This window comes from Sciurus carolinensis, chromosome 3 (assembly GCF_902686445.1).
Source record: "Sciurus carolinensis chromosome 3, mSciCar1.2, whole genome shotgun sequence".
In the NCBI taxonomy this organism is placed as follows: Eukaryota; Metazoa; Chordata; class Mammalia; order Rodentia; family Sciuridae; genus Sciurus; species Sciurus carolinensis.
The window spans coordinates 109,677,640-109,702,915 of record NC_062215.1 but is presented as its reverse complement, the minus strand read 5'-3'; the positions used below and the strand labels follow the sequence as shown (position 1 = coordinate 109,702,915).

Genomic DNA, 25,276 nt, shown 5'->3' with positions numbered 1-25,276 from the left:
CCACTTTAAAGCCCTATTTTAATCAGCATTGTTAAATCAAAGGAGCCCAAAATGAAACAATAAATTATGAAGCTCTACATGAAAGGATATGAGACTCTCAAAATCAACCGGCTTTGTTTTGTTTTAAATTAGACTTTCAGTGAACTCTTGGTGGCACTCGGGAAGAAACCTTGAGTGCTGTAAAGCCTCATCGCTCAGCACACATTTACTGGAAATTGTGATATCAAAGTTGCAGCTGGGGAAGCAAAGATCAGCAAGACCCCACCTCAGGTCTTGCTTTATTTAACTGAATTGGGTTGCCCACACTTAGAAATCAGGGGGTTATTCATGAATAAGGACTTCCAGCTTTTCTTGAAAACATGGAAGTGTTAGCAATATCATCCTGCATTCCCACTCAGCAATGCCCTGCATATTTGAGCAGAATCTCTATTTCCACCACTACCTTAACCCCAATACCAGGTTGAGGATGGCTGCCATTCACCCTTAGCTCACTGCCTGGCCAGCTGGGCAACTGTTTCCCTTGTCCAGTACCTGCACCTATACATAATCAAGGAGCTCTCAGGAGTGCTGGGCTCTGGAGTCGGTGACCATGCTGGAATCTCCGCTCTAACAAATACTAGTTATCTTAAGCAAGTAAGTCATCTCCCTAAGCCTCAGTTTCCCAACTGCAAAGCTGAGGTACTATTAATAGCATCTGCCTCACAGGGCTGGTGTAAATGTGTTATTACCTGTGAAGTGCTTGGAGCTGAGCCTGATACACAGTAACTACTCTATAAATATTAGATGTTACTACCTTCTGGCCCTGAAGGCATAAGAGTTTCAGATTTCTGTCCCAGAGCTTTAATATTCTACAGTTATCTGCCAAATTATTTTATGATCAAAATGAAAATGGCATATGGTAAAAGTTAGACAAATAAAACTTAAGGATAACTAGAGCCGCCAGACACAAAGGGACAAATACAGAATTCCACTGTATGAGGCATCTGGAATCAGAATATTCATACTGACAGAGGTTAGCCGGGCTGGAGGAAAGGGAATGGGGAGCTATTATTTAATGAGTATAGAATTTCTCTTTGGAAGGATGACAAAATTCTGGAGATGGGTGATGTGAAGGTACTTGACGTCACTCAATGACACACTTAAAAAGGATTAAAATGCAAATTTTGTTATATATATCTTAGCACAATTTTTAAAAAAGGAATTACTCTAGCCTACTTTTAGCTATTTGCTAAAAGTAAAATGTTAATGATCCTAAAGTTACTCTAAATCACCATAAATCCATGTCCTCAAAGGCCACATACTGTACATCCCGTAACAGTTCGGAGAAAACAGTATTAAGTATTTTAACAGCTGTGCTTCACAACAGTGGCCTTCTTTTGGATCTAGAGGTCTCATGGGAATGAATCTGTAGCAAATAGAGTATGCGGCTGGCGAGATCAACTTTCAATACCTGTCCACAGCAGTTGGGCCATTCTTCCTTCATTACAAAATGTCCACATAGGCTTCTGGTTCTCTCTCTTCTCTCAACAAATAAACAAAATGGAGGTTTCTTGCCAAGTACCACTTAACTGGTTGCCTTTGAACTGTGGGATGCTGGGCTACCCTGATGAGAGATTCTGATCCACAAGTGTTCTATAATAGTATTCAAAATGCACATAAAAACTAAGATAACCCGGTTGCAAATCAACATACACAAGAGAATGCCCTAAACTGTCCCAATCAGGATCTTTATTTTTACATTTCCATATGCTACCACCTTCTAAGGCATTAATCTCTCTCTCTCTCTCTCTCTCTCTCTCTCTCACACACACACACACACACACACAGAGGCATGTGAAATAAAAGCAAACTTAAAATTACTTTGTGAACTACAGTTAATCTAAGAAACACACACAAAATAAATATACCCAGTATGTATTCACAATCTTCCAGCTTGGATACACTACAAATATCTGTTTCCTAACACTGACAGGGAGGGCTATCCCTTATGAGTTTATAATCTTGAGACAGGCAGACTGCATCTAGCTCCAAGAAGAAATTTCCCTAAATTTGGAAATTTCCTAAACTATAATGCCTTTTTGGCACCAGTGTTTTTTGGCATTAAAGAGTCTTTAAAATAAAAGTGAAAATTTGTGGGGCTGGGGAGATAGCTCAGTCAGTAGAGTGCTTGCCTTGTAAGCACAAGGCCCTAGGTTCGATCCCCAGCACCCAAAAAAAAAAAAAAAAAAGTGAAAATTTGAAATGATAGGTACAATATCGTTCAAATTCTCAATATTACATACCGAGTACCAACCCAACTTAGGGAGGAACTACCTGGCACCTTGATTTCCAGTGCAGCCTGACAGTTAAGACACCAAGTCCCCATGTGGCTGTATGTCCTATATAATAAACCCTCAAACACTGATCATTTTCCCCTGTGAGAACACAAAAAAGTGTTCCAAAAAGACTAAAAGAGAAAAGATCATAGGCAAAGCGCACAATTTATCCTCTTAAAAACCAACGTGAACATCAAATGACAAGTATTTTTATACTCTAAGGATCAAACAGGGAAAAGATAAATGTTTTTAAAATTCACTGAGAAAAAGCCTCAAGCAAAACTGCTGCCATCTAAGAAGCTCCCATGTATAAACCAGTCCAGCAGAAAGCTAAGGAGTGGAGAAGGAAATTTCTGGACAAGAATATTTGGGTTTCCTGTCCAAGTTACATATAACCAAACAACCAATAAGTATCAGATATTTATAAAACAAAGCTGGAGAAGCACTGAATAAGAAGACAGAGACGGTGACCCCCAGATCTCTCTGTTACAGGTTGAATTATGCCCTTCTCCCTCCAAATTCAGGTGGAAGTCCTACTGCCCAGGACATCCGAATATGAACTTATTTAGAGAAGGGGTATTTACATAATCAAGTTAAAAAAAAGTCATCAGGGTGGGCCCTAACCCAATGTGAATGGTGTCTTTATAAGATGGGGAAATTTGGACACAGAGACAGACAGGCATAGAGGGAAAACATGAAGAGAATACAGCAACCTAGAGCCAAGGAGAGAGGCTAGATCCAGACCCTTTCCTCACAGGGCCTCAGAAGGACCATCCCTGTACACACTTTGACCCCAGATTTTTACTGTCCATAGCTCAGAGACAATAACTTTCTGTTGTGTGTTTTGCTGTCTTTGTTTTGATACTGGGGATTGAGCCCAGGGACACTCTACCATGGAACTACATCCCCAGTCCTTTTTATTTTTTATTTTGAGACAGGGTCTCAACAGGTTGCTGAGGCTGGCCTTGAACATGCAATCCTTCTACCTCAGCCTCTCACTTCACTGGATTACAGGTGTGTGCCAGGATGCATGGCAGTAACTTTCTGTTATTAAGGCATTCAGTTTATGATACTTTGTACAGAAGTCCAAATGAACTAGTACAGTTGCTTATCAATTATGGTGGCCTCAGAGACAACTACCCAGTGCACAGGTACCTCTCCTATCAAGTGGATATAAGACAAATCCATGAAAACATTCCACAAATCCACAATCGGCTATGGAGCCAGTCAGCACCATTTCAGGCACAGGGGGGTCCCAGGAGAAATCTCAAACTCTTGCTTCCCTCTCCTGCAAAGACCTTACCACCTAACTAGCATGGGAAACATACAGTGCACTACAATAAATCATGTACAAATATGTATAAGATAAAAATACCAAATTCTTTGCTTATCAGTCAACAATAACAACAAAAAAACTGAGCCAATTTAAGACCAAACTTTTTTCCAAGACCAATGATAAGTATGTGATAAATACTCTTAAGCTCTGTGAAGTTTGGGTCCATCGAATGTGTTATTCTCTGTCACACTCTTAGGACACAAGTTCACTAGAGGAAAATGATGTAACTACCCTGCTTTGTCCACCAAAAAGAACACAATATGCCTTCAATATGTCAGCCTGTTTCTCTCCCTAAATACATAATTGATTTTCAACATTTTATGCTCCAGTTACTGCCCAAAAACAGACTGGGACAAGTTCATATTTCAATTGCCCCTTCCTTTAAACTATAAAAGGAGTGATGAGAACAATTAACCAACTATCTTCAGATATTCTTTTTTTTTTAATATCTTTTTTAGTTGTAGATGAACACAATATCTTTTATTTTATTTATTTATTTTTATGTGGTGCTGAGGATGGAACCCAGGTGCCTCACATGTGCTAGGCAAGCACTCTACCACTAAGCCACAACCCCAGTCCTATCTTTAATTATTCTTGTAGAGTTATTAGGTCACAACTTTTTCCAGTTTCTCTATCATTCACATAGATACCTCTCACATGTCAAAAAAGAAATAAAATTTATATAACCTGGCTAAAAAATAGAGCTACAAATATGATGAAAAATCCACTAAGAAGAGAAGAACTTGTCTTTATTTGGAACACTGACAGAGTAGCTACTTACATTCCCCATAGAAACGGAATTAGGACCAATGTCAAACAAAAATTAAAAGCTTAAACTTCCCTTTAAAAAAAAAAAAAAAAAACTAGAGCTATATATTTAGGTCATTTTATTTTTAACCACAGCCTCCTAAATGACCTGAATATATGAACATTCATTCTAAGTGACAAGTTTTGTAATTCTTATGAATAATTTAGCTGGGCAAATTTGCTTTACTTGTTGTTGAATAAAAATGTTGCTTCAGAAATTGACAGGCCAGTTGCCCACAAAAAAATTTCAGTTTGAATATCTGCCATTCCTATGAGGAAAAACTAGCATGTGATGGGAAGAAACTTTAAAACTGGACCTCTTGCATGGCAGAGACTTCTGCCATAGTGGTAATGGGCAGCTTTTGTTTACATGAGTCTTCCATTTATTCACCATCTCCCCAAAACACTGTAAACATCAAGGTATTCTAAGGTTCCAAAAGCATATGTTTCAATTCAGGTTCAGAAAGACATTGCTACTAGCACAATCACATACAGTGACTTTCTTAGAACACTGAGTAAGATATGCCAGAATATTCTATTAAAATAGAAACCACAGCAGCATTGGCCTTGGCAATAGTAAGGTTAGGGGGTTAGGTGTTTTGTTTTGTTTTGTTTTTGTTTTTGTTTTTTTTTTAACCCATCTTCACTTCTACAAAAGCTGGTATCTCAGGGAAAAGAAAACACTTTATCCATAATGATGTGGGCTTTGGGAAACAGAAGAGCACTTAATATGTGGCCCAGGGTCTGCCTGGTTCCTGTTCCTTTTATGAGGATATCACCACTCTGAGCTCACTTTCTGGGCCTCTCCTGGCCTCTCATTCTCCCCTTCCTTGATGTCCTAGTGATTAAATCCACAAAGCTTAGAACAGAAACTGCAGGTGGGGGCCCAGGCCTTCCCTCCTTTTTCTTGGGTGCCAAGTTCCCTCGGGAAGCGCAAGCTGAAGTCCTGGTACACCTCTGGCTATCTGTGAATGGCCTCCAGAGAAGGAAGCCCTGACAGTACAACACTGCCAGCAAGCAGGCAGGCAAGTCTGTATTAGGAAGCCACTGCTGACCCATGCTGTGGTTTGAATGTGTCCTGCAAAAGTCCACACCTTGGAAAGTGAATCCCCAAATTCCCCTGTTAATGCAATCTGGAAGAGAGATCTTCAGGAAGTAACTGGTTAGATGAGGTCATAGGGGGTAGAGACCCAAGACAGTATTAGAGGTGTTATACAAAGAGGAAGACATGCTGGAGTTGGCATGCTTGCTCTCTCTCCCCATGTGATGCCCTCTGCCATGTAATGAAGCAGCAAATAAAGCCCTCATTAGGTGCCAAGCAGATGCTGGCACCATGTTCTTCACTTACCAACCTCCAGAACCATAAGCCAGATAAACTTCTTTTCATTATAAGTTAACTGGTCTTGGGCATTTTGTTACTTTAACAGAAAACTAAGACAACACATATTGAAATCATTTTTACAAATATTTAAGTCATATTCTCCAATTTTAGTTCTATTAGTAAAAAAACAAGTGCAATTTGAATTCTTTATGTCTTCTTTCCACTTATCTCTCAGAACTGTTTCAAAACTCAGAAAACTGAAGTAGCATTCATTGTCTCCACCTTAAATTCCAATAATCAAAAAAAAATGAATGTTTCATTTTCAAGACACAGAATTTGAGATCTTGCTATCTTTAGTAAGTTTATTTTGTTTCTAAGTTCATCTGTGAGAAAATGAAATAGAGAAAACAAAATGAATTCCCAAAACACTGACTTATTTCATTCCATTCAAAACTTGGGGAATCACTGTTACTTTTATTAGGACCATTTCCCAAGGTACTCCACTCAGCCACTTATGTAGCAGCAGTTAAGTGTACTGTTGCTCACCCTCACTTGCAAAATGGGAATAGTGATATTCCTAGCTAGTATGTGTGATTTTAGAACAAATGATACAATGAAGGATTAAAGGGACTATTGCACATAAAGCACCTGCAATGTACATAGCAGGGCAGTGTTAAATAAAAGTCCCCGCCCATCCTCATCTGCTCAGAATGGACATGTTCATTCAGAACCAGAAGGAGCTTTCAGAGATTATTCCAGTAAGCCTTTCTTTCATTTTTAGTGAGGTATTTGAGATCCAATGTGAAAAGTATCTTCCAAATGTCACTCAGAAAAAAATTTAAAGCTCTTCATTCATTTCTACAAGCATGTAGTTCTGACTCTTGTCTCTTTCCCACATTCTTGAAATAGGATTTGGCAGATTATAATCTGTCAACTAGAGTCACTGCTGGTATTAAATCCTTTTCACTGTACAGACAATGGTGAGACCAGGACCCCACTGGGCACTCCCAGGGCCTCCCACTCTAAGGATCAGAAAGGCAACTCTCCCATGAGCAGTGGCTCTGGGATCAACAGCGCTGGTCACTGATCATTGTCAATGAGGCCATTTTTCTGAAGGACACTCAGCAACCCTACATCTTTATTTTATCATTTTCTATCTTGGTCACTTCTAAGATTTGCCAACTACTATTTCATAGTTTCTCAGTTTGCCTCCCATCTCAGCCACAGTAATCAGTTAAGTTACAATTTTATGTAAAATTTTTATGTAAAATTAAGGATAGGAATACTTACTACCAGTGCTCTCTGAATGATAATATAACTATCACTAAAGAAAATTTCTCTAGAGCTGAATATTGCCAAAGACTAGGTCTCTATATAACAATTGTTTAAGAAGTTCCTGAAGTACTAGAAGGTATCCACCAATGGTCCATGATTAATATTTCCTTAGGTTCTTTAATTTCTGGTCCACCTATTTCCAGAAGAGGCTCTTTTCTTGATTGCAAAATACTTCTGCTAAAAATACTCCAACAACACTTACATCTTTTATTTGTGAATAGTCCACAAAATCTTACCAGTTTTGAAATGCTGTCAATTCCACCTTCTTTTCAGGTCTAAGAATACTGTTTTAAACACTTTTTTAAGTGAAAATGAAAGTGGTCAATCTATCATTCATTTCTCCAGCCTTCTTTTGGTTCTTCAGCAATAATTTGATTTCTAAATCTGTCTGAAACTGTCAACTTATTTCATTAGTTAAACCCAGTCCAGAAGATCAATAGCAAAATATGAACAATCAGCCTACACCAGTCATCATCCCAAATAAATTTCCACTGATTAATACTTGCCCAGAGGTGGTTACTGATGTGGCAAGGCTAATGGATTCTGCCCTGGACTTCTGCTATAGGACTTTCCCCAAGGGAGCAGAGTGTGGTTTATTTTGATAGTCTCCCTTCATGCGATTCTTTTGAATCCAGAAACAGGTAACGGATTTGGCAATCTTAGAATAAATTAGCTGTGGGGGAAACTTAGACTAATCTACCAGCAAATTTTCCACAATAAAGAGAATAAGCACCCCACTCCTGCCTTTCCAGAGTTCTCAGCCAGCCTCCGCCCAGTCCCTCGTCACATTCTCTGTCCACTCACAACTCCCCAAGGCTTAGTCACAAATTTCATCTTCTTTCTACTTTCCTCACTTTCAAACAGTTAACTTGGCTTTCTTACCACTCCCACTTGAATCTATTCCTTTCAAATAACTGAAATACCTTTCAAATTTAAAAGCATTTCTGCATATATGTATGAACTATACTTTCCCCTATACCACAGTGTCCAGCATTATCAGTTATGAGGAAGTGATCTGACAGTCCTAATGGGGACACGCTAATCCTCTGGAGTTTGATTCGTGACACCTCACCAGCACTTTTAGACAGATGGCCAGGGAGAGCTTTCTGGTTTACTCCCCAATCATCCTACACTCAATCTGCCTGACAGTTTACCTCCCTGTCAATTTCTCATCCACATACCATTCCAAAAGCTAGCAAACCCTCCTTTTAAAAATGCTGTGTGCTTCCTGCTCTAGATTACTGTCTTTCTAAACCAGATGTCTCCAAAGTAGAGGGAGGGAGGTGATTTCCAAGGGTGAGGAAATATGAAAATTTCTGATCATATTTACTTGTCTTATTCTTTCATTTCTATTTTTGTGTATCTTATAATGCAAACAGCTTATGACTAAACAAGTGCGTGATTAGCATTTATAAATATACACATGTTGCAGGTGTGAGCAAAAGTATTTTACTGATAAAATTGCAATGTCAAAAATGTTTAAAGGAGGTCTAGGGCAATAGCTTAGTGTTAGAGCACTTCCCTAGCATGTGTGAGATGCTGGGTTCAATCCCTAGGACTGGAAAAAAAAAAAAAAAAAATTTTTTTTTTTTTTAAGTTTAAAGACTACTGGGCTAGCCAGTCATGGTGGCCCATACCCATAGCACCAGCTACTCAGGAAGTTGAGGCAGGAAAATCGCTTAAGCCCAGGAGTTTGAGGTCAGCTCGGGCAACCAAAATAGCAAGAGAAAGCTAACACTTTTCCTAATTTTCTTAGTGCTCCATAGACAATTCCATTTAAAAGGCTGTATTCTAGTTGTTTGGGTCATAGCTATTTTGTTTCACATAGTGTTTAGATGGTAACAATATTCTTATTCCAAAGTCAGACCTCAATCTTAGCTTTCCTGTCAAATGCTAAATTATATTTTTTATTCAGGTCTATACTTTTAATTTTATTTTTATTCTTTTTAGTTATACATGATAGTGGAATGTATTTTGACATATTATACACACATGGAGTATAACTTCCCATTTTTGTGGTTGTACACTAAGATCTACCCTTAAAGATATCTCCAGAGTTAAAAAACATTTCTGTCTTTGCTTCAAAATTAAAGTAAGCAAATACCCTTCAAAAATTAAATGACACAGATTTTCAAATATACATAGCACTTACAAGATATAGACATCATTCTAAGTTCTTTCTGACTTAATCCTTATAACACTGTATTTTTAAATATAAAATTATATATTTTTTAATAAAATTCAAAAATATTATTTATTCATAGATGGAAAATTTCACCTTTGTAAAACTGAGACTCCTCTAAAATTGTGGTCAATACTATTAAAAGGTCAGGAAGGCAAACACTTTTTCTCTGTGACTTCCACTTTCTTAATCTATCTGCTCTCAAGCATCCAGTTAACTGTGTGGCCTTGGACAGCAATAGTACCTCTCTGTGCCTTGGGATCCTTATCTATAGTAAGTCCATTCACTGGAGTGCCTACTTATGTGGGCGGCACCATTTTTTGCTGAGGGATATAGAGGAGAAAACAAAATCCCTTATTTAAGTAGCCTGGTAGGCAATTCCATGAAGTCACAGAAGACAGCCAGTTATTACAATGTTAGTCATTATTATTTCCCAAAACCAAAGCCACTTTAGTTATCATTATCTCAGTCCCATTTTAAAGGCAAATTTCACCTCGCCCGTAAGTGTCCCTTAGCTGGTAAGAAGGACAGGAAAACAGTGAAAAGACTGGTGAGAATGTGGCACCAGCAAACACCCTCTCCCTCCCCCTGCTGTAAAGTTCTAGGCTCTGGCCAGCTGCTGAGGGTAGAAGAGCACAGCCGTGAAAAATGTTCTGCAGAGGACTTTGGATGGTAGCATCCCACCTGGCTCTGGATGCTCCCAGCACTTTTCCATGATGCTGGTGCAGGTCTGGTTACACCTGGAGGTTACCGCGGATGACTGTGGCACATCTGACAGCTGCAAAATTCAACTGCAGTGCAACTTAATCCCTAATGATGCTGTTTCCAGGTTGCCCTTCCAGGACCTGCCATGAGACATCTTTTTACTTATTCAAAATTATTATATAATCACAGACCTCACTCTCCATGGTCACCACAGAAAAGCAGGGCTCAGAAGGCTCATGCCTTGCCTTTCAGCACAGAATTTAAAACCACGAGCAAGAGAATAAAATAATCCTGCTGAATCCAAAGTAAACACAAGAAGTAGAATGATAACAGGAACTCTCAAGAGAGCACTTCCCTTATAAACAACTTAGGTCACCTCACAAACACCTCACCAAACCCAAATATCTGAGACAGGCCCACATCTCCACCAGCGGGGAAAGAAATACCACAGGCCACCATGAGAGACTAGACGTGCCTTAGGAGTTTTAGGTCACAACCTCAAAAATCTTCACGAGGACCAGGAACAATCCAATTCCTAATATCTGTATTTCAAATCATCTACTAAAAAGAAAGAAAATCTGTGGCAAAATGTCTGCAGTTTGCTGATGGTCTACAAAGCCAGGTGGTTGGCCTGGGGTATTTTCTCTCAGCATTAGAAAATATTCAGTACTCCCCACTGCCTTCTCCTCCCCATATGGATGCACTTCAATTCACTATCAGGTTGCTGACTTCAGAGCTGACGGGCAGGAAGGAGGGATGCTCAGGAAAGAGGAGAAAGGGAGAATGGGCTGCTGTCTCCACATAGTCCACACCTGCAACCCCTCCCACTGTACATCCCAGATGCCCCAACACTGGGTCCTCATGCTTCCCTGTAACCTCCAGCCCCCTTTGGACTCACCGCCAGTTCCATCACAGCACACGCCCAGACCCAACACTGGAGGACAGTCCCTTCCATTGGACTTCCAATCCCAACCCTCGTCTCCTCATCCAGCATTTCCCTATTCCAGGACCTTCCTCTAGCAACAACTTTCTCCTTCCTCCTCCCCCTCCCCCAGAGCCTCTGGAACCTTTTTTCTGTTGTTCAAGTCCTTAGGGAACACAGACAGGGGCTCTGGAGTCAAGAGGATCTGGGATAACCCAGCCTCCACCTTTTCCCAGATGTCTGACCTTGGGCAACTTGCCTGATCTCTCTACACCTGAGATTCCTCATATGTACAGCCGGGTTTACCTCATCTCTGAGAGTAATGAAAATACACATAAAGCACTTAGTAAAAGCCCTAGCATACATTCAAATATTTAATAAGTGCCTATTTGTACCAGGAATAGGTTTTGTAAATGGTGGTGATTATCATTCCCCCCCTCCTCCACCTCTTATTTTTTTTATAGAGGTAAAATGAACCTAACATAATTTACTGTTTTAACCATGATTTGGGTATGTGTCTAGTTCTGAGGCACAAGGACATTCACACTGTCCTGCAACCATCACCACCAACCCACTGACCACGTTCACCTTTCCCCACTGAAACTCTGCACCTGCTGAACACCAGCTCCCTCCTCTCTGTTTCTAACACTCTCCATCTGGAAGAGCTAGTTCAAATGCAGCTCTGGGCAGTCAGAGAGGGTATGCTCCTGCCTATTTTTCTTCTTAGGTAAAAAAGAGCATCCTTGGGGCTTTCACTGTTCACAATCATTCCACCCTCTAGCCCAGCTCTTCGCTAACACCTACCTATTTTTGGTAACTTCTCATTCACCGGGAATAAATGAGCAGTCCTTAGTTCACAAGGTTCTCTTCCACCGTTTCTCCTTATAGGTGTTTTGCCCAGTAGTCAGCTCCTAAAGGAACAAGAGCACAGAGAACAACCTGGATTAGATCCCAACTCTATCTTTTATTAGCTGTGTGACCTGAAACAATTTCTTCCCCTTTCTGGGCTCAGGTTGTCTCGCCTATAAGTGGTCATGTGGGGATAATGTCAGTATCTATTTGTGGGGTTGAGTGGACAGTTTATGGCACTTAGAGCAGAAGAGCACAGGGTCAATGAGTGAGGGCAGATCTTATCACTACTGGTGCCCTTGGCTCCAAACTGTGGCCCTAACCTGTCATTCCCAGAGCCTCACCTTATACTCTTTTGTGGCCCTTGAGCATGTGGGACCTTGTGGCCCCCACTGCTAATCATCTAACTCACCCCCACCCTTGCCAGCATCCTTGATGTTCTGCAGCCCTCTTCTGTGGCCACACCATGGATATCAGCACCAGGATTCAGTTTCTTCTCATCAACACCCCATACCCAAAGAGCATAGAGAGACTATCACATCACCACACAGAGAGATACCACTGCACTAGAATTCTTAGACCAGAAAGACCCTCAACAGTCCAATAAAAATCCCTTTCCATTCCCCTCAACAACTGTTTTAAGCTTTTAGCCTTCTCAATTCTGCTCTAGCAAATGCCCTTCTTTCCCACTTCACACAGAAGACCAAGGCAGCAGGCTTCATCACCAGCACCCCAGCTTCCTACCCTGCTCCTCACCTACTCACCCACAGGCTCCTACCCTGGCTTTCCTTTTACTACTCCAAGGGACTTTCCCTACTGCACTCCTGCTTCCAGTCACACTTTCTGAGGCAGACACTACAAGCTTCAGCTAATCCCTACTGCACCTGGCCACACCCCTGAAAAGCAGTTCAAAAATCACCTCCTCCTGGAAGCCAGACTCTCTTGCCTCTCAAGCCTTCCACATGGCTCCATAAACTCACTTCTCTCTTTTCACTGACTGTAGCTCCCTGCCTGAGAACAGAAGCTACCAATTTCCTGAAAATCCTCACTGTGCATACTGGTATACCAATAACTGTTGAATAAATAAAACCATGAGTTACAGTGGATCCTGATTTCTGCTCTGAAATGTTTTCATTAATATGTTTTATTGGGTTAGTCGTGGAGGCTGAGGCAGGAGAATCACAAATTTGAGGCCAGTCTCAGTAACTTAGCAAGACCCTATCTCACAATAAAAAATAAAAAGGACTGAGGAGGTAACTCAGTGGTAAAGTTCACTGGGTTCAATCCCTAGTACCACCACCACCAAAAAAAAAAAAAGTGTTATTAAAAATGTCATTTAAGCTGTTTGCATGGGCACCTCCTATAATCCTAGTTACTTGGAAGCCTGAGGCAGGAGGATCACAAGTTGGAGACCAACCTGGGCACCTTAAATGAGATCCTGTCTCATAATAAAAAAATACAAAGGGTCAGATGTAGCTTAGTGGTAAATCGCCTGTTATGGTTTCAATACTGGGTATCCTCCAAAAACTCGTAAGTGAGACAATACAAAAAAGTTTGGAGGTGAAACAATTGGGTTATGAAAGCCTTAACCTAATCAGCATATTAATCCACTTATGAGGATTAATTGAGTGGTAACATAGGCAGGTAGGGTGTGGCTGGAAGGGGTGGGTTGTTGGGGGTATGCTGTTGGGCAGTCAGAGAGGGTTTGCCTGAGAAATGGAGCCAGACTTCTATGGACTAAGACTTCTGAAACTATGAGCCCCCAAATAAATGTTTCTTCTTCTAAAATTGTACTTATCAGGTCTTTTTTGGTCACAGTAACAAAAAAAGTTGATTAAAACAGTGCCCCCGGGTTCAATAACCAATACCCCCCCAAAAAAAACAAATCAACTAAGATCCATAATCCACCACTTACACATAATGTCATATACTTTCTTCCTCTGGCCTAGACTGAGAAACATCACCTGCCCTTGCCTTTCCAGAACAACTATTCCTTTGATGAAAGAAAAAAGCAAACAAAACACTACTTCCTCCTCAACAAAAACAGAAAACCCAAAATAGCAAGATGGTTTATAAAAAGCCCCAGCTAACACTGGCTAAGGTAGCGATAAATGCAGTTATCCAAGCCTAAGAGGAGAAAGAAACATTTACTTTGGATGGCTATTTGGGGGAGGCAACAATATTCACGTGCTAAGGAAGAAAGTTGACCAAAATAATAAATCTCAGATCTATTTATAAGGCAAGGGAAGAAGAGGAAGTGGGTAACTCCAGTGGAAATTTCCCTCCTTTGTCTAGTTTTACTTCTGGTATAGCTAACACACTAATTTCTCCAAACTAACTTAGACAACTAAATTTATAGGAAGTGATTTCCAAGGGCCCAGAGAGCTGCAGATGGTTCCTCAGGGGCCCATCTGCTTAAGGATGAAAGCTTAGTGCACACCATTACATCACTCCGACCTTCCTCAGCAACTTCCTATCTGAAAAAATCGAGATGTTTGCTCCATCAACAAGATATTTGTGTTTGTCCAGCCTCAGGCTTCGGTTCCTGATTAGCTTTAAAATCATTATGCACCCAAACTGAATAGTGCTACTGTTAGCAGCTGGAAGGTCCTCCTCTGGGCACGGCCCCAGCTCTGTGGCCTTCAGGGAGTGACTGCTGCCCTTTCTGCATAATTACACGCTCCCCTGATGGATGTACTGATCAGTCCTCATACCCCTTCCGGAACTAAAGTCCCTTTCCTTGGTTGGCATTCTACCTATTTTCTCAAGGGACCCTAGGCAAGGAAAGAATGATGTAGGCCTTAGGCTTCCTCCAGATAAATGCTCAAGTACTACCCATTCCAAAATCAGCATTAGCAGTTCAGCACTGTTCCAGACCAGTCTTCCCAGCCCCCATAGCACCCTCATTGCTGCCCACATTCCAGGAAAACAGCTATTAGTTCCTGGATGCTCAAAGACCCCACAATACCCCAACACCCACACATATAATCCATGTCTGTCAAGCATGCTCACCTGCCCACACATCTGCAATGACCTTGGAAGGTGCCTATATGACCTACATCTTTCCAACTTTTCACCATCCTGACACTGAAGGAGGCACAAACACAAACCAGGTGAAACACCTGGTAGGTGCTGGACAACCACCCTGAAGAGAATGTAGAAAATAACTTTTAAAACAGGTTTTGTCTCTTGTTGTTGGGGGGAGGTCCATGGACTGATGTGTACAACTTACCTTGACACTATGTTTAAAGATGGGCTGATGGGTAGACATGCAATAAAGCAAAGATGGCAAAATCTTAAAGGTAGAATCTATATGATGGGTACATGAAAGTTCACTGTCCGTTTCTTTGAACTTTTATGTTTGAATGTTTTTGTAATAAAATATTGCAGGGTGGCGATATTTTTGGTGCCTTTTAAAAAAAGAAACTGGGCTGGAGTTATGGCTCAGTGGTAGAGCACTTGCCTGGCATGTGTGAGGCCCTGGGTTTGATTCTCAGCACCACAAATAAATAAATACAATAAAAAGATCCACTGACAACCAAAACATACTAAAAAAAAAAAAAGAAAAAGAAAAAGAAACTGAACCCCAGATTTCATGTGTGTGTCTCTGTTCCAGGATCCAAATCCAGCATCACACTTTGTAATTAATTATCATACTTCCTTCTCCTCCAGCCTGTTATAGTTAATCGATCTTCCCTCGTTTTTCATGACCTCAACAGTCTTGAGGAGTGCTGGTCTGATATTTTGTAGAATATCCCTCAGTTGGGGACACATGGGCACTTGTCTGGGGTTTGGGTTTTTCTAATGGTTAAGGGTGGGGTTACAGGCCTAGGGGGAGACCACAGAGGTAAAGCGCCCTTCTGACATCATGCTAGGAGCATGTCCTACCTGCACAATATGCCACTGGTCAGGGTAACTGATTGCTTGATTAAGGTAGTGTTTGTCAGGTTTCTCTACAATAAATTTATTCTTTCTTCCCTTTCCATTCTCTTTCTCTTAGAAGAGAGTCAGGAAGTTGAGCCCACACTCAAGGAGGGAAGGGAAAGTACCTACACAAATTATCTGAAACTCCAAGTCTCTTCTCCTAGTATAAATGTACACATTTATAAATTATACTATGGATTACAATGCAGTACAACACTATTCTGTTGCTCAAATTAGTCCAGCTTTGGCTTTTATGAGTTCCTTGAGGTTAGCTCCTATTTCCTTTTGACATGCCCACATCCTTTGTTTTTTGAGCACTTCCTTGTTTTCTGGCACTATGAGATGCTCCAGATCTATAATTACCCATTTCTCCAACGAGTCTTGGGTACTGTTATTGGAGAATGGTATTCAGGAACCAAATGTGGGAGGGCTTGTTATTACTTGTTACTACTTCTACTAAGCCTTCTCAGTGGACAGATTTAGGAAACACCTGTGTATAGCCAACCCACATAGGCACACTTATCTGTATTTATTTCTGCATCAATATTAAGCTAAACCTAAGTTCCTACTGATGTTGCTGACTCCTAATTCTGTATCAAATGGTTCCTTCCAGTCTTTTCCTTTGCTTACTATAACTTCCCTCTCATTATCTTAACTATTTGTTTTACCCCTGTTTACACATAGAGCAGTTTCAGAACTAACACATGCCTCACTAGAAACTTTACCAACTACAGTACATGGTGTATACTGTACAGTTTGTTATCACTAGACTTAATCAAAACATCATTTTCCAAAGTTAACAAGGTCCATACTTGGTGGTCTGACATTCTTCAGGGCTATGTCCTACAGTTATAGGTAGATTCTTTGTCACACTCTGCATCTCAAAACACACACACACACACACACACTCTCTCTCTCTCTCTCTCTCTCTCTCTCTCTCTCTCTTCTCTTTCACACAGAAGAACAAAGAGCTATTGTCTGGTATCTTTTTAATTTGAATACACTGATATTCTTTAGTGTCTAACTTATCTAAACATTTATTTATATATCCTATACCACTTCCTATTGTATACAAATTCTGCTTTATGCTTTTACATAATACTTGTGTCTAAATGTACCCTATGACATTTAGCTGGGTCCTAGGCCACAGTGATTGCTAGAATATTAATAAGATAAACAGATCCTACAAATTTATTTGAAAAAAAAAACCACTATATTAAGTTAATGCTGCTTAATTGATGGAAGTTGTTCAATAAAACTGGAAGGACAATGTTCTTTGCAGTATCATTTAAAATCAGGAAACAAGGAAATAACTGAAAAATTATATCTAACAAGCTGAAAATGAATTATACACAATCATTAGAAATCATCTGAAGAATACATATTTGTATGAGAAAATACATACACATTATATGTGCAAAAATATCAAGCTCTAACAAAAAGTATGGCATGTTATTTAATGTGTCTGTGAAAAGAAAAACACTGAAAGAAGGACCTATACCAAGTTATTTTTATGTTCCTTTTTTTCCCTCCCTTTTAATTAAAATTTAACACGAGAGGACTGCTAAGTGGTAAACCTTACTGAGGTTCTTATAAGACACAGTGTGTCAGTCCTGTCAAAAAGGAAAACTGGTTCAGCAACTCTGCACAGCAACCAGCAGAGGCTCAGACCAGAGGGCAAAAGAAAAGGCTGTGGATGCAAGCCCTCAGGTCAGCTGTCACCCCAGGACCCTCCCAAAGGCAGGAGGGACAGGGCAGTGCTAACTTGTTTCAAACAGGCAGAAGGAAGAGGGTGAAACTGGGAGCTGCCTGGGAAGGTGTCCTAAGAAATGTGGGTGTTAAAGGATAGGAAAGACTCACATGGGGTAGGGGGAGGGAGCAAAGTGAATAGAGACAGGTATTAATAAGAATGCTCCTCTACCTGGAAGAGTTCTCTTTATCCAACTCTATGAAAACAGAAGTTGTTAAAGCCCTGAGTGGACAAGGAGCCTCGGTTTTAAAGTTTCTACGCATCCCTCCCACCCTCCTTCACAATCCACCCTCTGAAAATGTGCTGTGGGAATGGGAGGATTACCTGGGGGATCTGCTTAGCCTCCAGAAGACTTGATAACACTCAAGTGGCTGATATCGGGAGCCCGGGTCCGCATTTTCATTGGAATTCACGCTCCACCCATACAAAAAGTGCTCTGCAATACAGACTAACACAAGCACACAGTAACCATCCATTACGTTGTAAAGCTCTCTGTGTGTAGTAATTTTCAATACACAACATCAGGTCCGCTAGCCAGCCACCTCCACAACCAGCTCACACAGATCACACATGATGTGAGTACAGAGAGAGCTGTACAAACCACCTGGCAACACACCTAGGAAGTCCTCACTGCTACGGTCAGGGCTTGGGAAGAACCAGGATGTGCTGAAAACCGAGAGGAGACAAGTACCTCACACAAGCCACGCCCTCAATCCTCACAGCCAGTTTGGAAATGGCAAAATTTAAACTCACACCCACTCTGTCCAGCAGCAAGACTGTCACCTTTCCACTAACAGTGCCTTTACGTGTTTTAACAAACTCAAAAGCAGGTTTAAACATTCCTCAGATACCACAGATTAAAAACAGAAATCTTATTGATTCCCTCCTAAATAGGAATTACTTTTCAAAATAATTGATGCATGATGCCCAGATTTCAACTTTAAAATCTGAAGCATAGTCTCAAGTCCCAACGCAGTCCACTTACAAGTTAGCAAAATATCGAAACATCCAAAAACAAATTGACTTGATTATAAAGTTAAATTTAAGAAGAAAATTACAAATTTAAAATACAATTTCAGTTTTTAAAAATATGAAACCCTCGAATTGAAAACAGACTTCTAAACTGATTTGTTTCCTTCTCATTGAGGACTGTCCCAGTTTGTATTCTAACTTGCATCCCTCCTTTACTTTCCACTTCCCTTCTCCCCTTTCTCCACCTCTCCCCATTCCCCTCAAAAGACATTCTGCTCCTACAGTTAACTGCAAACAATTCTATTTTGTGATCTATAAACAACAAATAAAAAAGGTTAGAGCCCACTGATAGTTTATAATCTCTTCTGTCCAGAGTTAGAAATTCCTCTGGAAAGTTAAAATTAGACATTAGAGTGTACTAGAGATACTCTTCCCAAACCACTCCAAAGTTTTTTCATATTAAAGTGGTTTAAATATTTATATACTCTTTAAATGACAGAGTGAAACTGTTGTGGGGCTCAAAATAAGACTATAGGAGACCAGAACAAGCTACTCCAAAACATACTTCTTGGCGTATTCTGAGCTGGTCATTTTGAGAAGTTGTCCTTTTGTAAAAGAATGTGCATCTATAAAGGAAATATAAATTAGTGAAGTATCTGTATCATGAAGAAGGTTGCTCCAGACAACTTTTATTACCTCAGGGACTTTATCTGCATAACAAGATGATCTCTACTCACCATGTATTTCCTCTCTTTACCTTCTTCTCACCATCCATCTTCAATGATCTGACTCTTGTTTGAGTTTCATATTTTATGGGACTCCCATGCATGTGTGATTAAATATGGTTTCCCCTACTAATCTCTTTTGTGTTAATTTAATTCCTAGTCCAGTCAAAGAACCTAGGAAGGTACATACCTAGGAAGGTACATACAGGGAGGCCACTTTCGCTTCCTGCACTGTCACACACACATGACGAAGCTCAGCAGTCATTCACATGGTGGGCACTCACATACTATCTGTGATGGGGTAAAGCAATTCAGGACAAACAGTAATGTCTTCTCTTCAGACAAACCAAAAGAGGGCTTTGGAAATTCACATAAAATTTTTAATAAGAAAATTAAAAGAGTTGAAACTTGAAAAGAAGAGAAAGGGAATATTCCTGTATTTATTTTTTTAAATTGAGGGATATACTTTGTGTTTTTTAAAATATGGATTATATTAATACAACCACTATGGAAATCAGTATGGAGTTTCCTCAAAAAACTATGAATAGAACCACCATATAACATAGGTAGACCACTACACAGTATTTTTATCCTAAAGAATTAAAGTCATTAGGGCTGGGGACATAGCTCGGAGAGAGTGCTTGCCTACAATGCATGAGGCCCCAAGTTCAATCTCCAGCATCAAAAAGAAAAAAATATTAAAGTCATCATATTACATGATAAATGCACACCCATGTTTATAGCAGCACAATTCACAATAGCCAAACTATGAATCTAGCCTAGGTGTCCATCAATGAATGATGGATACAGAAAAGGTGGCATATATATACATATACACACACAGATACACACACACACACACACATATATATATGTACAATGGAGTTTTTTTAGCCATAAAGAAAAATGAACTTATGTCATTTGCAGGAAAGTGGATGGAACTTGAGAACATTATGTTAAGCAAAATAAACCAAACTCAGAAGGTCAAGAGTCATTATGTTTTTCTTCATATGTGGAAGCTTCAAAGGAAAAAGGAGACAGGGAGGAAAGATGACAGGGGAGGGTGATGTCTCATGAAAATAGAAGGGATATCAGCAGAGTAAAGGAAAGGGACCAGAGGGAAGGAGGAGAGGAGAGAAAGAGGAAATATTCAGGAATGATACTGGTTGTACTACATTGTTATATTGTGTACACTTATGAATATGTAACAATAAATTCCACCAATATGTACAACTATAATGCACCAATAAAAAATGTGGACTGCAAAATATACAAATAATTAAAATGACATAGGGTAGTTTTTTAAAGAGAAAATCCCACCACACAAAGACCTTTCCAACTTTTTCTATGTACATATATCCATTTTAAATGACCTAGGTAAGAACCTGGCATAGAATACATGTGTCAAATAGATATATAACACATACTGTGACCAAAAAAGTGTACATGTGATTATACCATATGGCAGTCCCCCTTATCCACTGAGGACATGTTCCAAGACCCCCAGTGGATGCCCAAAACCTCAGAGAGTACTGAAGTCTATATATACAGCTTTTTCCTATACTTACATACCTACAATGAAGTTTAATTGATAAAGTAGGCACAATAAGAGATTAACAACCATAATAAAACAATTGTATAATAAAACATTATATTATAATTAAAGTTATATAATGTGGTCTGTCCCTCATGAAAGAATCAAGACAAACACTAAATTTTTAGATGTGATTGATGGTAAGTAACTGAAACCGCAGAAAGTAAAACCCCAGATAAGGGAGAACTCCTGTAGATAGTATTCTGTGGCCGGTTGTTTTTCAGCTGAACACTAGAAAGACACCTTTCCATGTCACTGCATTTAGCTCCCTCTCAGCCTGTACAGAGATCCTGTAAAAAAATTTAATTGTTATAAGAGAACATTCCATTGTATGCCTGACCAGTTTCCCCCCAAGCTCCTTTTGAAGTAAACATTTGTTTTCCCCACTCATTGTATGTCAATGAACATCCATGTGATACAAGCTGGTGCACTTGTGCAATTACTTCATTGGCATAGATTTCTAAAACTGGAGCTTCATATCAAATGGTTTATATGTAGCACACTGACAAACTGTCTTCAGAAGGACTGTTACCATGGGGTCCTCCAAACACTGGACGCAAGTACTAATTTCCCTATCGCTCTTATCACCATGGGCATTATTTTTTCTAATCAACCACTGAAAAAGAGTTATATTGGCATTCAGTGAGCTCCCACCCTGTGCTAGGCACCACCTTAAAATCTCCATATGTACTAACAATTAACTTGACAATGACCCTATATATGTAAGTGTCCAAATACATGTTAGATGCAAGTAAAAAATAGGAAACTAAAGCCCAGATATGTGACATAACTTGCTCGTAGTAATACAACTTGTCAAAGGTGCTGCTGGCAAATGAACCCAGTTCATCATCCCTAGAACACAGGCGACAGCTCTTAAATATTTGGAAAAGGCCAAAATTCCGGTTCACTTACTCCAAATGAAATGGAGTCATTTCTTTCCCTGGCAAAACCTACTGAAAATTCTCATTTCAAGAACAGTGGAAATACTGCTGGGCTGGGGTCAGAAGAACTGAATTCACATTTGAGGTTGGTCGCTTACAGGTAGCTGCTCTGGCCGTAGGAAGATCTTTGGACTCGAATCTCTTCCCTTGGCTAAAGACCACCCGCCATCTCCACCAAACATGTTGTGCAATCCCAAACAGACACCTATCTACTCCTTCAGAATTATTTGCTGAAAAATTTCTCTGTGCCCTGATTCTGATGACAAACAGGCCATCCTGATCCCAAGAGGAGATGAACAACAATGCAAAAAACTAACACTGCTCCTCCTCCTGGAGCCGCAGCACAAGGTACAAGTGAAGCACGGGGAAGCAATGGGGCAGTTCCATGAAACAGCAGCTATGTAAACACTAAGCAGAACAACTGGGGAATTCCAACTAATTTTTTTTTTTTAAAAAGACATATACAAAAAGAATGGAAGAGAATAAAATCAGGGTTGCTGCATTAAATGCATATTATCCTTTTGTCTCCTTTTCCAAACTTTACGGAGCATCATTTAACATTTATAATTTTTAAAATATTTTAATTGCTTGAGAGCACAGATGGAGGCGTGATTAATTCTGACTGAAATAATGTATTTGAAAGGTGGAAAGTCTTAACTCCCCCCCATGAATGGTATTATTGTCAGAGCATGAAATAACTTGGAATTATGCATAATACCATTACAGTGCTGTCACACAGGTTGTTTTTATGTTCTACCACTTGGTTTCCAGTTCACCTGATAATGCACAACATTAATCATTTCTAGTGTTTTCTACCCCCAACAAACACACAAAAAATTCCTCTTAAAAGCACAAATGTGGGAGAATGGTCATACAATACAAAAGAGTCTGCAAGATTTCCGCTGGGTACAGGAGGGCACATCTAATCCCAGCTACTTAGGAGGCTGAAGAAGAAGGATCACAAGTTCAAGGCCAGCCTAGGGAACTTATAAAGACCCTGTCTCAAATTAAAAAAAAGAAAAGAAAAGAAAAAAAAATGAAAAAAAAGAACTGAGGATGTAACTCTGTGATAGGGTCCTTGCAGAGCATGAGTGAGACTTGAGTCCATTAAAAAAAAAAAAAAAAACCAATAAAAAAAAAAAAAAGCAAAGTTTTCTTTTATCCCAGGCCCTTACATTTTGATTTTGATTTTCTATCCTAGCACATACAACATCTTCTGAATCATTCCTGGAAATTTACATGTATCATTAACATTTCATCAGTGACAGTGCATTTTAATCCATAAACTCCCTCTGATCTCCAGCCCTGACTTTTTTTTTTTCCATTGAGCTTTGAAAGCCTATAATGTTCAATTACTTGCTGAACTGTAACTTGATTCCCACAGCTACCTCAATGCCTCATGCCCCCAACTCCTCATCTTCTTAGAGGAGAGACTCTAATTCTACTCCTGAATTTCTTCCTTCCCATTCAGCATCACAGACCACCATTACTTACAAAGAACTTTTGAAGCAGTTCTCTAGACTCCTCCTTCTTCTTGCCCCTCTATTCTTTATCCATCAATCACTACTGATTTTGCCATTTCATATTCCTTTCCATCCTTCCCACTCCTGCCCAAGTTCAAGTTATCACCTTATCCACAAAAGGGTCTCCTCACTGGTTCCCTGGCCTCCCTTCCACCCTTCCTAAACCCATGCCCATTCTCACTTATCACTGTGCTGAAGCAGATCGGCCCCTTCCTTACTAAAAGCCTTCACTGATTCCATCCCCTGCAGAATCAAGTCTAAGTTCTTCAGCCTGATCCACTGGCAACTCCACATCCCACAGGCTGTCAAGGCTCTTTTCCCAGGACCGCCTGCTTCTAGCATTCCATTTGCTAACCCGGTCGGGTAAAGCTCCGAACACTCCCACCCATTGCTCATGTTGTTGCTTTGGCTGTAACCCATCCCACCTTGCTCATTTGGTTAATTCTTACTCAATCCTCCAAGAGAGGGCTCAGGCATAACCTCCTCTTAGAAGGAAAAGCTCTCCCAACCCTCAGGGCAGAGGAAATGATCCTTGGTTCTGCTCCCGCCTCCACCTGGATCTTGGCAGTTAACCTCCTCATGATGAATTTGTATGTGTCAGCCTTGCCCACTGGATTTTAAGTTCCTCCAGAACGGAAACCATATCATTCATCAGAGTCATACAATTTAATCCACACTGAATCAAGAAGGGAACTTCCAAATACCTACTATGTGCCAAACCGTTCTCTAGATATACCATACCTTCTTTCTCATTGAAAGCAAAGATCCTCATTTTACAGATGAAAAGCAGAGGACCTAAAGTTGTGAAACTTCTGTAACAGCATCAGCAGAGAACTAAAGTTTGAAATCAAGTCTCCTTTGCTCAAGAATCACTGCTCTTTCTATTATGATGTTCCTATGCATGTTTTGATGCTGAGAGTTAAGTGAGGAGGTCAAATATGCAGTCCTGAAGAACACACATCTTCATAATTATGATGGACAATCTAAGGGTACTGTAATCCCCCCAGGAAGTAAGTCAAAAGCAATATAGAATGTAGGACTAAATGGCATAAAAACAAAAAGGATATTACAAACAAATTAATTTTGGAAACAGCACCCACAAATCTGCATTTAGCACACGCAGGCAGTGTCTTTCATGGGCCATCCAAAAGCAAGAGTGTGCACAGTCTCAAGCTGCTGCAATGGTCCTGCTTAATCCCACCAGCATGCTCTCCCCGTGAATATCCAGTGATGTCCCAAATGTCTTTCCCTGCCCCCCAACTCCATACCACTCACTACAACTAACCTTTGGACCATGACCTTTAGAGGATTTAAAATTTGATCAATTCTGGACAGAAGCAGTCCACCCTGGAAATGTGGGAAGTCTGTGGTGGGAATGGACTAAAGAGGGGCAGAAGAGGTGGTACCCAGAGGGAGGTTCCTGGGTAACCTGTTAACCTACTATGAGACCATGGGATGATGCAAACTGATCTCCAAAATGGGTGCAGTAAGTGAGAAAGCCTGTTCTCTTACAGTGTTCATGAGGACTGAATTAAACCATTTAAGAATAAGCATTTAGCGTGGATCCTGGCTCAGAGGAAGGGCTCAGCTTGCTTCTGTTAAATGGCTGAACAAGAACACTTCTCCTGTCCCTTGCCCTTCTCAGCCAGGAGCTGAGAAGCTCTAAATTGAGACAGGAAATAGTAATGGCATTTAGCAAGGTGGGAAGTTAAGAGGAAGGCACTTCTCCCTTCTCCACATCAGAAAAATGAACGAGGAAGGAAACAGCAAAAGCAGTTAGTGAACTCAAACTTTGCTGGCTTGAAGAGACAAAGAAGCAAAAGTAATCCCAAGGGGAACCAGGCACCAACAAAAAAGATACAAAAGCTGAAACAAAACCCAAAAAAACCATTATCTACTATCATGGGCCACAAGCACACAGGAGTGGATAAATGCCTCCTGACCCTGGAGGAAAAGCAGAATGAGGTAGTAATGGTGAGGGGCAATGCACACAACCCGCCCTAACTGCACTGCCAGAAGGTAAGCAGGTGCCTACTATGCTGAACGATGCAACTGCAGGCACCCACACTGAAGGG

The 25,276-nt window shown here is 40.3% G+C and overlaps 1 protein-coding gene across 11 annotated transcripts in view; it reads right to left on the bottom strand.

The window, feature by feature from the left end:
- Positions 1–25,276, bottom strand: part of Tanc1 (tetratricopeptide repeat, ankyrin repeat and coiled-coil containing 1) — a 225,201-nt gene that overhangs the window by 181,332 nt on the left and 18,593 nt on the right. For 9 of the 11 annotated variants that reach the window (XM_047543761.1, XM_047543755.1, XM_047543758.1 and 6 more), the window contains exon 2: positions 11,728–11,834. The exons of 1 other annotated variant lie outside the window; for it this stretch is intronic. The gene's annotated coding sequence lies outside the window, so the exon portion shown is untranslated. Of the gene's footprint in view, positions 1–11,727; positions 11,835–17,770; positions 17,895–25,276 lie in introns of all 11 variants that reach the window. One more of the 11 variants, XM_047543756.1, reaches the window with a different exon arrangement.